Source organism: Elephas maximus, chromosome 11, assembly GCF_024166365.1.
Source record: "Elephas maximus indicus isolate mEleMax1 chromosome 11, mEleMax1 primary haplotype, whole genome shotgun sequence".
Taxonomy (NCBI): domain Eukaryota; kingdom Metazoa; phylum Chordata; class Mammalia; order Proboscidea; family Elephantidae; genus Elephas; species Elephas maximus.
Genome location: NC_064829.1, coordinates 51,766,491 through 51,777,373, shown reverse-complemented (window position 1 = coordinate 51,777,373; position 10,883 = coordinate 51,766,491).

Below are 10,883 nucleotides of genomic sequence, written 5' to 3'. Positions count from 1 at the left end.
AGTAACATGACTTTGCCAAGGTCATAGAATTAATTGGAAGCAGAGGTAACTAGAAAGTTACTGCTTACTATTTCTGTGAATTTTTTATTCTGTCCCTCTCCCAGGTCTAAATTCTAAAATTATCTTAGCAATTCTATTCATCTAGCATATTCCTTTGGAACCATCGCCATTTTGGATTTTATCAAGTTTGCTACCATTGTTTCCCTTTGTAGAATTGAGTCCCTTTATCTCCTTGGAAACTCTATGGGGCAGTTCTACTCTGTCCTATAGGGTTGAAATGAGTTGGACTGACTCAATGGCAACAGGTTTGGTTTGGTCTTTTTATCTCTACTAAATTTGCCTTTTTAAACCCTAATTTTAGCAAGCTATAGATTTTTTGAAAGGCATCTCATCCGTACATAAATGGAAGGCCTAAATACTATTTCTAAACTACAAATTCCGGACAATTTGCTTGTGCAAAATAGAAAGGGAAGGACAACCTGGGAATGCTGGGATCACAATTTGAAAGTACAACTTCCAACACAGTATCTTGGCAAGCATGTCTTTTTTTTTTTGCTTGTTTGTTTTTGTTTTTCCAGATCAGATAAAGGCATTGTATTCAAATTATGCATATTTTATTGAAGTTTATTCCAGAGAATAAAAATATTAAGCATAACTCTAAGAAAATCATGAATTAAACATTTAATTGTAGTGAGGGGAGAAGGAAATTGATGTTGCAGTTCTTGAAAGGTTCTTATATGTATTCTGGTTATATTTGTTGAGAAGATGTTGTTTCCAGAGGTTTCAGAGCAACATTTTCATATTATTAATATTCAGCTTCACACTTTCTGTCTTTAGCATTATAAACCCGTTGAAAACCAAACCCATTGCCGTCAAGTCAATCCCGACTCATAGCGACCCTATAAGACAGAGTAGAACTGCCCCCATAGAGTTTCCAAGGAGCACCTGGTGGATTCAAAATGCTAACCTTTGGGTTAGCAGCCATAGCACTTAACCACTATGCCACCAGGGTTTCCATTTAGCATTATAGCTCTCCAAAATCTTTCCTCATCTATTGTTATTATATTGGGGGGTTATTACTATCTTTTGGGAAAGATAATAATACATGTAGACCACTTTCCCATCACAAGATTATTATTTTCTTTTACTCCCAGTTCTTACCAACCTCAGAAAATGACCTCTCATCTTTAACTAGGCAGGAAAATGTATAGACTTTGCCAACACACAGATCAAGATTTGAACTCTGCCTTTCTCAATTATTGCCTAGGTGACTTTGAGCAAGTTATTCTGAGACTTGGTTTACCCATCTGTAAAATGGTGCAACAAATACCTACCTTCCAGGCCTTCATGAGATAAATATATAGTGTTTGACAAATTACAGATGATCATAAATCAGAAGCTATGACTACCTTATTTTAGGATTTGACTCTGCCCTCTGCTTTTCCTTCAGTCACCAGGCCTAGGCTCAGAACATTGACTCCATTTGGAGAACACTGCATACTGGCCAGCTCCCCTTTCATCTCTGTCATACTGCAAGGGTGTTTAGCCCCAAGGGCAAGAGCCAATAACACTGGGCTAGGGCCATTATTCCCTGTCATGGATATGCTATTATGTGGGCCTGCACATGGGAAACACCTTGGATACAGCAGTACTATAGTAGGTCTCTTTATCTAATCTCCTTTTTCTGTAATTTCTTTTTTCTTCTTGATCACATTTGGAAGAGGCTTCTTCCAAAAATCATAGATTTAACTATTTCCATGCTTTTATTTTGCTTTATTTCTCTTGACACAGTCTCGGCATACCTATTCCCACCTGATATTTTGCTGCTTCTCCTATTTTGGCCCTTTTCCTTGGATATTGACATGAGATTTCCTGAGTCATATTTCTTTTCTCCAGTTTGAATATTGTTGTTGTCTGCCATCAATTCAGCCCCTAACTGTGGTGACCCAGGCACAAAGGAACTGGACCATCCTGAATTCTAGGGTTTTCATTGGTTACTTTCTCAAAAGTGGATCACCAGGCCCATCCTCCTAGTCTGTCTTAGCCTAGGAGCTCCACTGAAACCTGTTCAGCATCATCACAACACGCAAGCCTCCTCACAGACAGGTGGTGACTGAGCTTCTGGTGCATCGACAAGGAATTGAATAGAAACCCTTAAACTCTTATCTAATTTTTACCTGCTGAAGTCATGTATCTGCATACTATTTCTTCCTTTACTAGCTCTCTCCAGAAATTCTTGTAAACTATATTCTCTGCCTCAAAGACATGGCTGATCCATCCCACATTGCTTGCTTACTGCTATCAATAGCTTAGCCCTGATGCAGGGAAATAAAAAATGTGGACTGGAAGTCACGGACACTCAACTATGTATCGCAGCATATGATATGTAAGCACAAGAAAGGAATCAAGTTAACTAAAGCCTGAAAACATTTCCTTTCACCTTATACATTTAGAAACCCATGCTACAATTGTTCCTACTCCCCAAATATGAAGATTATTCAGCATAAATTAGGTCCTATTGCCATCTGGGAATTGGGCCAAATGGGATGTAAGGTACTGAAAGCTGAGCATTTTGCCAACTTTTCCATCTGCAAACAACTAGAGAAACCCTGGAAATATTCACCGAGAGGCTGAGCTGTGGTTCACTCAACAGCAGATGATTCAAATAAACAGTTTTTCCAAGATTGAGATCCTGACCCTTGAGCTCTCATCAATACCCATGCTGTCCAATGAGGTACTACTATTTTGGTATGCATCGGAATCGACTCGATGGCACCGGGTACTGGGTACTGGGTTAAAACACAGACATTGGGACTGGTTTTTTTTGAAACATCAGTGAAAATTCTCTGGCTTTGTACTAAATTATCATTCACTGATTGCTTCTCTTTCAATCAAATTAAGCCATTAACTTGATGTAATGTAAGCCCATTAGGTGAATTTTCATATATGAAAGATTAATTATGTTTAACATGATGTCACATTTATAAGCAGAACTTAAAGAAAAAGGTCAAATTCAGGATGTTTAGTAAGCAGTATGATGCCCACTGCATTCTCTATCCCCAGTCCCAGAGGAATGCCAGTGCAGAGTTCCCAAATTCATTAGGATCCCAGTATCTGTTCTGTGGTGTATGTGTGTGTGTGTGTGTGTAGCAGAGTGGGTGTTAATAAATATTTGTTGAAGACATGGGTATGGTTTACTGAGTTATCAGAGAGGTCCTTAGTGATTAGAGTCATTCCTATGGATATAAGTTCTCTATTCACTCTGACCCGATGAGCATTTCTCATAGCAGTTCATTGGAATGAATCAAACTCTTGAAGTCAGAAGGCATTTACTTGGAAGCTCAGTTTAGGAATATTATAATTGTTGTACTTCAAACAAATCCCTTAGCCTCTCTGACCTTCAGTTCTCTCATCTGTAAAATAAGATAATAATATTTTACCTTTTTGGTCTGTTGTGAAATTCATGGGTTAGATACCATGTTAAAGTATGGTTTCAAACGATTGTTGGAATTAAGGATTTTTTTTTTTAAATGAGCAATTGTTCTCGCTATTTCCTTTTGCAGATAAGTGGAATCCACAGGCGATGACATTTGCTCATGTGTGATACATCCAATTTGATTCAGTTCAATTCACATCATTTGTTGACCACTAACTAAATGTTTAGTCTTGGGCTATTTGTGATGAATTGTTCCTACCTGAACCAGAGGAGAAGCTACAATATATAGAATTTACAAGTTTAAAAGACTGGGGAAGGGCAAATAGGTAAATATGGGCATATTGAAAAGTGAGCCATTTTTTCCAGCTAGGATAAGCCAAAGAACAGAGCAGATGAAAACCAAGATGAGCCTTGAATTACTAGAGGAATTTTGAAGACAAAAAATTTAAGCAAAGACATTAAAATCAAATGTGTTCCATTGAAAGCAGTCAGATTGGATCAAAGCATGAGGCACATTCAGGTGAAAGTGAAAGATATTCTGGGAAATGTAAGTTAGCACTAGGTCATTGAGGGTCTTGAATGTCAGGATCAGAGCTGTGGGCATCATTCTGTAGGTAATGATTTAAGAGTTTGAGCAGGGGCATGTTAAAATCTAAGCAGTGCATAGATAAACAAATTAACAGTGGTCTACAGCAAAGACGGAAACCCTGGTGGCATAATGGTTAAGTACTACTGCTGTTAACCAGGAGACTGGCAATTCAAATCCTCCAGGCACTCCGTGGAAACTCTATGGGGCAGTTCTACCTTGTCGTATAGGGTTGCTATGAGTCAGAATCAACCCAACGGCAGTGGGTTTTTTTTTTTTTTTGGTTTATAGGAAAGATTGATTAGGTTAAAAAAATGAGAAACTAGGATGCAGACAGTGGGATAATTTTTTCTTTTCCCAGCATATGGTTAGCAGTGAAAATGAAGTAATGTTATTTTCCTGCTGAAGCTAAAAGAAGACCGAGTAGTGGAAGTGTACTGTTTTTAGGGTTAGTTAAAAAGATTTGTTGGAATTCTCAAGAATTTAGATGGATGATGAATCAAGCTATTATTATAATAAAACCCACGTCACCAATGCGGTTGTAAAGTATTGCTTGTAGAGCTGCTCACATGTTATACAATGTGAGAAGGCTGCAGGTAGAGAGCTTGGCCTTGGTTTACAATAACATATTAGTTCTCTTTGTTATTACTTGATGACATCGACCTCTTACGTTGGCACAAGATTTTTGTTTGTTTTATGTATGTTTGTATGCTTCCCAGTAGTCTCTGCAATTGTCTTTCTCCCTTTCTAAATTCAGCATAACCCTGTAATATCGGGGGGGGGGGAGGGGGGTGACTCACGACTTTGTGACACTGCCACTGCCTCTTTCACTTCTTTAAACCCATTCATAATTTTAAATCTAAAGTACATAAATGAATGCTCAACTGTGATCGTACGTTGCATTTTTCACATATTTATTATGAGTTCATCTTGAACTTCTGGTGGCATCTCAAAACCCTGTGTATGTGGTTCTGTAATTTATACTTACTTTTGTTTTGAGAATCTGACAGATACTTAGGCACGAAGTGCAAAGGCATTACTTGACTGAGAGTAATTCCTGCTCTATAGTATCACCTGTTGTGCTTCTCAAGTACTTGGAAATCAGTAAGTTTGTACAGGTAGAATTTTCATGTTGGGAAGCGACAAAGAGATGTTCAATTTCCAGTCTCCAGTTCTACAGAAGAAACAAACAAAAAAAAGGGACCAGAAAATGGGAAAAAGCAAGGAAATTACTTTACTGTGGTTTCCCTGCTATTTGCCAGCACCATTAGTACTCAGAAGGAGATCTTCAGATTCTGGAGAAAACTGAACCTGTGACTATGTATTTAATTGCTCAGATTTTTGCTCTTTGGATAGACAAGCATACAAATATTTCTTTTCAGAGGGCAGGGAAGAGAAAAAGTTATTCCACCTCAAATTTTGAATAAAGTCAATGAGGGAGATTATACAAAAAGTGAAATTACTCTGTCACTACTTTAATTACCATAATATGAAACAACTATATGAGTTTATGATTGTGTCTTTTAGTCTCAAGGCTTACACACTTAAATTGATGGTAAAGAACATCTTACATCTTATGGAATATAAGGAAAAGAAAAAACCACACTGAAACCAATTATTTCTAAATTATCCTGGTAGTTAATAGACACATAACATATATGTTTTATATATATGTAATGTACATGTTTTAGATATATATAACCTGTTGCCGTCAAGTTGATAGAGTAGAACTGCCCTATCGAGTCTCCAAAGAGCAGCGGGTGGATTTGAACTGCTGACCTTTTGGTTAGCAGGGGAGCTCTTAACCAGTATATATGGTATATATGTATAACACATTATAGAAAGTTAGTATTGATGAGGAAATTGAGGTTTAGAGAGGTTAAGTGATTCACGTATGGTCACTCATTTAAATATTACCCTCCCAAAATTTTAAAGACAGAATGTGTTTAAACTCATAAAATTATAGCCTCTTTCCACCTCATTTTGTGCCCATTTGATATGGCATTATCCTTCCAAAATTTAATAAATTTTAAGGCATTCTGAGTCTGTAAGTGATCTGATAGGAACATTTATTAGGTATGTGGATAAAACAAGTCATAAATCTAATTTTGTCATGATTTTTCTGTATATGAAAAAGACAACACAGTTTCTGCATCACAGAATTTGGGATGATGACTGAATTCACTCAGTTCTTGCATCAATAGCATGGGAATATACCCATGAACTGGTGTACTAGTGGGGCTTCAGTAATAAAGGCTGCAGACTATTTTCCAAGTTCCTCCAATATAGGCAAAATTCTAAATTCATTTAGAATTCATTAGCTTTCTGAGGAGTTTCTGAGAGTGTAAGCAAATTGACTACCTGAGTTTAGAGATAAAATTCAGGCTTTAGAAATACTCAGAACACATGATTTGGACGGGACAACATGGGGACTATTTAGATCAGACATTTCCTGAAAAGAAATTGATATATTTTCCTGAAAAAAATGACAATGAAAGTCAAGGAGATAGAAGAGTTGAAGAAATTGAGCTGGAATTTAAGAAAGCATTTGATACAGTACCATATAAAGAGTAATACATAAGGCTTGCAGGTACACGGCCTTGATGAAATAGTGAATTGGGTAAAAAATTGACTAGAATGTAGAGGCCAGGCTATGGTGGTAAATAGCTTTCCTAATGGAAACAGAAAAAGTTCCATCACTGAGGTCATTTACAATTGAGTTGGTCAAGGTACTAGAAAATATTTTCTGATAACAACCCTGGAAGAGATGGAGTAGGTGTTCTAGTAGGGTTTTCTTTTTCCTACTTTGAACTCCAAGTGACCAAGAATCAAATAAGAAGTTGACGATTAGAATATTAAAGAGAATAGGCTTCAAGGACACTCCTGTTCATATGAGACAGAGTGAGAGCAAGGGAAAATGTAGATAAAAGTTAGGATCTGTCTCTCTTAGGAGAAATACTGCTTAATCCTATCTCATGAGACAGGTAATGATATCATATTACTTGCTTTAATTTTAGGGAGACCAAGGATGGTCAATGAATCTTTAGTTTCAATAATAAAAAGAAAAAAAAACCCAGTGCTCAAATTCGATAGAAAAGATGATAGCCTGAGAATTTACATGTCTAACAATGCTGTGGTGATGTGCATCTTGCTGGTGTGGAGGCCACATTTTGAGAATAATTATTCTAAAAAATAAACCCAGAAGTAGAATTTCTTGAATGCAGGGTAAGTGTAAGCAATGAACTGGTGACACAATGGTTTAGAACTCGGCTGCTAACCGCAAGTGCGATGGTGAGAATCCACCAGCAGCTGCACAGAAGAAAAGACCTGGTGATCTACTCCTGTAGATTAACAGCCTAGGAAATCCTATGGGGCAGTTCTGCTCTGTCCTATAGGGTCGCTATGAGTCAGAATCAACTCAACAGCAGGCAGCAACAATAATAGGATAAGTATATTTTCAGTATTTCTGGATAGTACCAAATAGGTCCTAAAAGTTGGTATTCCATTTTACCCCAAAATAGAGTATGAAAGACTATAGTTTTCAGTATCCTGGTCAATAATAAGTAAAATCAGACTTTTATATTATTGCCAATATGATGAGTGAAATTGGAATATAATTGTTGCTTTAATTCACATTTCCGTAGTACTGGTGAGAATAAGTACTGCCATATATTTTGTGCTATCAATTTTCCTTTTTATTGGATTTCTTGTTTATGCCCTTTGCTCCTGTTTCTATTAAATTTCCCTTCAGTAGTTTTTGTGATTTTTCATTAATATGTACATTAAAAATGCTTTCTGTTATATATGTTGCTAATAACATTGACCAGTCTCCATCTTAATCCTTCCACATTTAATCTTGCTGGCTACCTTGGTAGCTTGGACTTGCTTTTCCCATTTCATCAATGATGACACACAAGTCCTTGTGTATGAGAGCAGGATTCAAATCTTGTCCTTCCTTTTCTGCCTTTCTACTCTCCACCTGGAGTCCTTGGTTGGTGCAAATAGTTAATGTACTCAGCTGCTAACTGAAAGGTTGAAAGATGGAATCTACTCAGAGGCACCTTGAAAGGAAGACCTGGAGATCTATTTCTGTAAAATCCTATTGGGTATAGCTCTCTTCTGACACACATGGTCACCATGAGTTGGAATTGATTCCACAGCAGCTGGTTTGGTTTTGGCACTCTCTTCTGCAGCGCTTCTCTGGCATATTTATTTTGGCCATCTTAGATCGCAATTAGCTCATCTTGGTTATTCTGGATGTGCTTACATATTTGTCCACATTTTGATATTTCCTGTTGGACAGTTTCTATGAAGGATATTACAGCATAAGAATTACAGTCTTAGCCTACACAATGTAACACATATGCATAAACTAGAAATCATAGCCTTGTCCCTCCAAAAATGTATCAACTTGGTTAGGCCATGAGTCCCAGTATTCTGCGGTAGTCCTCCATTTTGTGACTGTAATTTTATGTTGAAGAGGATTACGGTAGGATTGTAACACCCTTACCAGGTCACACCCCTGATCCAATGTAAAGGGAGTTTCTCTGGGGTGGGCCTGCAGCACCTTTTATCTCTCAAGAGATAAAAAGAAAGTGAAGCAAGCAGAAAGCGGGGACCTCATACTACAAAGAAAGCACCAGGAGCAAGGCACGTCCTGTGGACCTGGGTCCCTGAGCCTGAGAAGCTCCTCAGCCAAGGGAAGATTGAGGACAAGAAATCTTCCTCTAGAGCCGACAGAGAGAGACAGCCGTCCACTGGAACAACACCCTGAATTTGGACTTATAACGTACTAGACAGTGAGAGAGTAAATTTCTCTTTGTTAAAGCCATCCACTTGTGGTATTTTCTGTTATAGCAGCACTAGATGACTAAGACAATTTCCTTAAGAAGCAGCAACATTAAAATGGGGAAAACGTAGAATCTGAAATGTACATAAAGTTTAATTGCTCTTTCATGTTATATTTGCTCAGCAAAGACTGGTTTTGTAGACATCCCCTGAAGGACTTGTAGCTCAAAAAAAAAAAAAAAGGATTTTGTTAAGGAGAGGATTGTCTCTATGTTAGTTATCTGTTTATCTCATTTAATCCTCTTAAAATAATCCTCCATTTCTCATTAAAGTGTTCCATTACATAAGTAATATAAGTGTAGCTCAAAAATGTTAAGTAACCTGCCTAAATGCTCGGAGCAAATAAGAGGATGAAGCCAGAATTATATACTAGTCTGTTCTATTTTGTTTTAGGTCTGTGCTTTTGAACAAAACCAAAACTGCTTCTAAAAAAAGACAACACGCTTTTAGTTTGCAAAAATAGAACTATAATACAGAAACAGAGGGCATGCAAGTTCCGTTTTTCTCTCCCCTGGCTGAATCACATCCAGAGCACTGGATTCATTACATGGGGCAAAGTCTCTCTAGAAAAGAACAACTTGGCTGGTTAAGTCATAGCAAACCATATCACTTAGGGGTAAGAAGGAACTAGGGGTATTTAGCTAGAAAAGGAGGAGGCTTAAACCTTAACTTATCTTCATATCTTTGGAAAACTCCAGTATTGAAGGGGGGTTCATTTTATTATGTGAAGCACTTAAATAAAGGGAAGAAGTTATGAAAATTTTTTTCAATATCTGAAATAAGTACTATGTCCATGGCTTCACTCCCCCAGTTTGTCCCACACAAGCTATGGCTGAATGGAGTATTACGGTGATTTCTTGCAGGATCACATGGAAACCAGGGGAGAAGTTTTCTCTCTTATCAAAGATTGTTTAGTAAGTTCTTTTCACAAAGAGATGGCTTTCATTTGGGAAGTTTCCTCCAAGACGCATGCAAAGAATAGTAACACAGATCATCTATTTTCTCTTTTGCCTAGGTACAAGTCTAAGTGATTGTGGGAAGAATTATATCTTCACTCGACTTGCTTTAGTGTTTATTTCTGTATTATTAGAAATGCTCATTCTTTTTTGAACCCTTAGAGAAATTTACACAAGTTCAAACCTCAGTGGAGACGCAACTTAAAAATTTCCTTAAGAGTGAGATTCTTGTCAACACGGAAGGACCAAGACTAAGATAACATCCGCAATTACAAATTAAGATAAATGACTTATATAAGCATATTTATTTAATAAATTATTTAGTAAGCAAAATGTTAATTCTGGAGTGAGTTTTAATCTCCTTACTCTACCTGTTGATCTCAGATCCTTTCAACCAAATTTGGAGTCTGACCCTGATCTCCTGCTTCCTTGAACATCATCTAGTCTCACCTTGAAGGTTCTCTACTTTCTCTCAGTCTCTGATTCCCCTGGTTTACCCTCTTCTATTTTTCAGTCTTCCCCCATCAACTACAGGACTTCCTTTTACGAGTGAGGAGACTCCAGACCTATGCATGAAATCTGATTAATCTAATGAACCAGAATATCCTATTCCAATGGTTCTCAAACATTAGTGTGCACAAAAATCATGTGGGTGGAGGCAAAATGTACAGATGCAGATTCCAAGAAACCATCCTCCCAAAATTTGACCCAGTAGATATGGGGGGGGGGGAGCACAGAAGTCTACATTTTAATAAGCAGTCCAGATGCTTTGAATACAGGTGATCCACATCACTTACTGTCTCATTAATTTTACTAATATAATAATAGCATCACTTCTGCTTCTGTCAAAGGTTTTTGTGAGGCTTATATGTGATAATGTTTGTATTGTCAATGACGCTGTTTACTGGGGTTAATATTATTAGAAATGTGGTTTGTGTGCTTTGTTCCATGCACATTGCTTATTCCTTTTAATTAGTTTTCTACAAACTGCTACCTCAGAGCTAGGCTTCCTTCTAGAAGCTGAGTGATGTCAAGAATTGTAAAACTTTAGAGACAG